Raw genomic sequence first — 6,498 nt, forward strand, 5'->3', positions numbered from 1 at the left:
GACAGAACTCATTATTATTTAGCTAAATCGAGAAAGAGTATACCGAACTCACTATCGCCGTCTGGCAAGATTTGCATGTCGTGTCTGCTGAAGCGCAGATACATGTTGAGGCTACGCCATAGCTCATCTCTTCGACATCTCAATTCTTCGAAAAATCTGCATTCCTGGACCAAGAAGGGACCAAGATCGGGTGTCTGGTACATGTAATGTCATCAGGTGTTCATTATCCTCTGCTTCTCAGGTAATGCTGTCGGTATGAGTTCGACGTTAATAATATATGGAGATATCGTTAGGAGTAAGAGCGATGAGGTTGTCGAGGAAAATCTGGTCGACGAGGATACACTGGCTCGTCTGCTGTGGAGGACTTTCGGGCTGGGAACTACCATGGATAACTCCCAGAAGTCCCTCACCTACTAGGGCTACAGAAGAGCACTGCCGGTTTGAGACAGACCCTATAGGTACGAATATGCTGTTTGGTGGGATCTGCATAAGATGTTTGAAGTGCGACGAAACCGTTTTGCGCATGCTCATGCAGTGACTGAGCATTGTGTAATTATGTCAAAAAAGTGTTAGATGAATACCACTATCAGCCAAGTCGATCATGACGATCGAACCACCAGGTGGTGTTCCAGTCTAGCAATTATGACGAAAGAAGTTGTGGTAGATGAGGCTCAGATACCTTTCTCTTTGGCCAAACCTGCACTGAACTTCTCAAGTTTCAGTTGGAAAGGAAATTAAGTGCCGAGGGTGACGTGCTGTCTCTTGCAATGAAATGGTAAAAAAGGTGGTGATCGAGGAAAAATTGTTAACTGTCTTTGTAAAATCCCCTTCAATGATACCCCTGTGATAAATAAAAGAAACTATTCTCTTCATCATCATTATCATCATCAACAACAGCAACAGCAGCATCGTCGTCGCCGTCGTCGTCGTCGTCATCATCATCATCATCATCATCATCATCATCATCATCATCATTATCATCATCATTATTATCATCATCATTATTATCATCATCATCATTATCATTATCATTATCATTATCATCATCATTATCATTATCATCATCATTATCATTATCATCATCATTATCATTATCATTATCATTATCATCATCATCATCATCATTATTATTATTATCATCATTATTAGTATTATCATCATCATTATTATTATTATTAGGTAGCAAGCTGGCAGAATCGAAAGTACGCCGGGCAAAATGCTTAGAGGCATTTCGCTCGTCATTATATTCTGAGTTCAAATTCCGACGCGGTTCACCTTGCCTTTCATCCTTTTGGGGTTGACACAGTCTTTATACCAGTTGTGCACGGAGGTCAATATAATCGATTTAGCCCCGTCCTCTAAAATTGCTGACCTTGTGCTAAAATTTGGCAGAATCATTAGCGGCATTTCTTCCGGCCTTTACGTTCAGAGTTCAAATTGTGCTGAAGACGATTTTGCCTACCATCTTTTCGGAGTAGATAAAATAAGTCCCCGTTGAACGGTGGGGATCGACGTAATCACCTTATCTCCTCCCTCGGAAATTGCTGGCCTTGTGATAAAATTAGGAACCGTTATTATTATTATTATTATTATTATTATTATTATTATTATATTATTATTATTATTATTATTATTATTATCATCATTATCATTATTATTATTATTATTATCATCATTACTATTATTATTATTATCATTATTATTATCATTAATATTATTATTATTATTATTATTATCATAACCATCATCAGCATCATTACTTCTATTAGTTAGCAAGTATACTGCTCAGGACCACAGATGTGCTTGATTTTAACCAGTTGGGCATGTGTGGCTTAGTCGGGCATGTGTTTCTTAGTGGCTGACAATATGTGCATCTCTGATCACGAGCAAGAGTTGCGGGGGAGCGTCGTATCCTTGCGTTAAGAGGAATTCATTGGGGTTTGAATAATTCGCCACGGGAAGCACGGGCGTTTCATTCATCATTCAGAGACCTTTTGACCTGAAGAAAATTCTAACTGGGCCCCATCTGCAAGGCCAGGCGTTGTTCATCCTGATATAAGGTCATCATGTCGTACACATGCGGTCGTGATGCATGTGTCTGGTGGACCCTTATCAGACGAGTAGTCATGATGGATATATTGTGTCGCATATATTTGTACCCCAGTGTCGCTTTGATGACATGCATTGCTCTCTCACTCAATAATAATTAAAGGCTAGTAATGAATGTTGAACACTAAACCAGAAATAGCATATACAATTTCAATGTAGTTTCGAAGTCTTTAACAGCTGAGAGGAATAAGACATCAACAAGCAATAACTTAATGGATTAGAAACGAGCGCTATACGGCAATAGAGAGACATGCGTCAAAGGAAATATATTTCCTGCTACGAGCTGACATGTATAAATTTAGACATGTTAGTAATATGAGACAGGGATGTTATAATTATTAATTAAGTTGGACAATAATTAAATAATAAGAAATTAAGTTGATATTTAAGCGAAGGTTTTTACAATGATTATACAGGACAAATTTATTCCAATGATTGTGGAATCAAGAGACCGATGGGAATAAAGAGTTAATTGTTTCAAATGACATGGGCAGAGCGTTTAGAGATGATTATATAATTACTGGAATTAGACTGTTATTTAATGTGAATAGGTCTATGCAGGTATAGGTGTGTGGTTAAGTGGTTCTCATCGCAACATGGTTCGGATTTCAGGTTTCAGTTCCACCGCAGGCGAATTTGAGCAACTGCCTTCTAATGTATCCCTGGACCGGTTAATGTATTGTGAGTGAATTTGGTAACTGGAAAATGTATGGAAGCCCACGGTATATTTGAGGAAAGAGCTGACAAACGGATAAACGATTATCTTGTGAACTCCATTAGCATACAGATGTTTCTTATTACCGCTCTGTATACGACTAACACTCTGTTCAGAGGCATACGTACATTAAGTTTTATACCAGGTTATACAACTGCCTAAGCGATTTATATATAGTTTTTCTTTCTTTCTTTTCGTTCTCTCTCAATTTTTTTCCACTTATTCCTTTCTATCGAAGAGCGTAGGCTCTACACATAAAAGACTTTTCCATTTTCCCCGAGCATTAAATTAATACACCTGCTTTTTGTTCCTACAACTGTCTTCGTCTTTTGTTGTTGTTTTTTTGTAAAATTGAACTATATATGTGTGTGTGTTGTGTGTGTGTATTATGTATATACATACGAGACATATATATGTATATAATATAATGTATGTATGTATATATGTGTATGTGAGTCTTAGCAGTTATGGGGTATCTCTGCTCTCACTTCGATATATTATGCGTGGTACATTGTGTACACCTATTCAGGAGAGGTTGATTTGATGGAGTGGGTGACCTAATGTACAAACACGTAAACTATAAAGGGAATCTGTGGGGATGTTGTTCAATAAGAAATTGCAATACAGTTTTTCTCAGACTACGACAGACTATCATCATATATTTTTTTCTCTAGTTTCAGCTCAGAGTTGTGGCCATGCTGATACACCGCCGTTCATGTAGACATGAAAGTATATATCATTGCATCACTGTACCGACCTTATTATCGGATGTTGATATACCCCACTGATCACAATACATTTCCAAGCGTTTCATTATTCCACCCTTCTCTTCCGCCTTGGCCAAAAATCTTTTTACTAAATCGCCTGAAGCAGCTGATTTTGTATTTTCGGTATTCTGCAATTAAGGCTTTCACTTCGCTTTCTTCTCGAATAACATGATTTCGAATATGTTCTTGCAATGATATTCCCAAAACGCATTTTTTTCATGACGATTTGTAGGCTAGCCAATATCTTCCAATTTCTTAGTAGCCCGTGTCTCACCTGCATAGACAGTATAGGTAGGACGATATTATTAAACAGACTAACACATGGGGTTTTCTCTAACTTTGCTGTGTGCACACCTTTTATTGAGGCAATCACGTTGCAGGCGCCCATATCGCGTGCAAGATTTCAAGAACCATGTCTCCGTTAAGTTATGGAAAAGGTAACGGGCTAACACAGATTGTCAGGCAGTGAGGAAGCAGAACAGACAAAAACAGAAACACAGACACTGATGCACATATGTACGTAGTCTGATCAATAAGTAACCGGATTGTTGCCATAGTAACGAAGCACGCAGAGTAAATCCGCTTGGCACCGATAGACTTTGAACTCTGCTGTGCATGCGCACTATGTTTTATTATGTTACCTCACTTCCACTGCTTACAGGTAATGCTTGTAAGGAAGGTGTGCAGCGTATGATCGTCGTATTGACCATGACAAATAAAGTTGAGCAGAGGCCTACGCAAAGTTTTCAAAAAGTTTCATCGCTCTTGACGCAGTCGAGGTGATCTTGTGCAACTGAAATCCGAGTGTCTTTTTGGTCAGCTGAAAGCAGTTTTGGCACAAATTTGGCAGACACGCGTCTCATACCCAAATCGTCAGTGATAGTGGACTAAACAGAACCGTAACTAATCTGCACAGCCTCTGATAACTCACGGATGGTGATTCGACGACTTCTCAGAGCTGCACGCACATCTGCGAGTTTTTTCTCTCAGTTCTGCGGGCTACGGGTCTCCCAGAACGTTCGTCAACATCGACATTTTTTTCGGCCATCATGGAAACGTCTGAACCCCACGTGCACTTGTGTGCGGCTCATACAACCCTCTGCATATACATTCTGCAACTTTGCATAGGCTTCTGAGCAGGTATCAGCATGACAACTTTCTCTGCGATGGTCAATGCAACGATCACACGCTACACACCTTCCTGCCAAGGACTGCTGTAAACAGCGGAAGTGATCTAGAGCGTTAAGACTTTGTGCGCATGCACAGCAGATTTCAAGGTCAATCATTGCTAAGCGGCTTTACTCTGTGTGCTTTGGCTTCATTACTATGGTAACACTCCGGATACTTATTGATCAGACCACGTACATGCATACATATGTGCCTGATGGGGTGTATGTGTGCTGTATATGTATATATCACTGTGTGAATTTGGGGTTTGCGTTTATCCGTCCTCCCCACTGTTTAACAATCGGTTTTGGTTTGTTTACATCCCCATAACTTGGTGGTTTGCCAAAATTTTCCTACAGAATATGTAACAGAATTTAAGTATATGCTGGTATCGAATTCTTCGAATAAGCTTCGAAGCCGGTGCTCCAGCATGGCTACAGTCTAACGCCTGAAGCAATTGAGAGTAAATTGAAAACAAAATGATAAAAGACGCAAAAAGAAAATGTTACAGCGTCGGAAAAAATGCTTTGTACTAATTCTTTTCACGTTTTGTGTTCTTTTGAAAGCATTTTCTTAGGACAGATATTGAAGTTGCAGAAACGTTAACGCACCGGAAAAAATGCATATCCGCATTTCTTCCGGCTGTTTAAATTCCGAGTCAAAATACCGATAAGACGGATTTTGCTTTTTATCTTTGAAGGGTCGATAAAATAAGTAGCAGTTGATCAAATGGGTTGATCAAATTGACTTACCCCCATCCCTTAAAATTTCAGGCCTTGTGCATAAATTATTATTGTGCATACATTATTATTGTGCATAAATTATTATTGTGCATATATTATTTTTGGAAAGAATAATGGATTTGCCGAATCATTTGAGTGCCGGCCTTAATACTCCGTAATATTTCTTCGACCCATTACGTTCTGAGTTCAAATCTCACCAATGTCATTTATGCCTTTCATCCATCTGGAGTAGATAAAGTATGCCACCAGTGAAATACTGGTGTTTACAGTATCGATTAAGTACTCTTTTTGAAATTGCTGATCTTGTGGCTAATATTTTTCTTTTTAAGAAAGACACTGTTGAGTACGTGGAATTTAAGCCAGCATTTGATTTGGTTACAACAGAATAAACTGAAGATATTAAAGAAGACAAAATTAACGATAAATGTTTTGCGATGGAACTAATTAAAAGCATTAAAGGAACCACTATTACGAAGGTAAAATAAATATAGAGTTGCATTGATAAACAGAATGTGTAAAATAAAATATACTGGCCCCAAAACCATTTAATATGCATGTGAGAAATTCCTCTCTCTTTCTTTCTCTCTCTCTCACAGGCACGCACATTTTATTGCTGAATAATTTACTAGCTAAGATGTAAAAACAATGGCTGTTTTAAATATAAACTTTATTCTCTTTATAAGAATCTTCATTGGATGTTGAATTTAGCTTAATTCATTTGTCTCAAGTGATGCTGTGCTGATGATTGCAAAGAAGGATTAAATAGCGCTTCACACGGCTACCAACGATAATAAACTTAAGAAGCTTTAAGCAGTTTTTTTTTAATGTGTAGAAAGATAAAATATTTATATGCCATTTAATCTCTGATATAAATTCGCTATTTTTATCAACCCGCTAGATTACACAGAGCGTACAAAATGTAACACCAGCTGTGAAGCGGTGGTGGAGGAGACAAACAGAACACAAAAACATATATACGCACGCATTTACACATACA

Source organism: Octopus sinensis, linkage group LG15 (genome assembly GCF_006345805.1).
Source record: "Octopus sinensis linkage group LG15, ASM634580v1, whole genome shotgun sequence".
NCBI classification, from domain to species: Eukaryota; Metazoa; Mollusca; class Cephalopoda; order Octopoda; family Octopodidae; genus Octopus; species Octopus sinensis.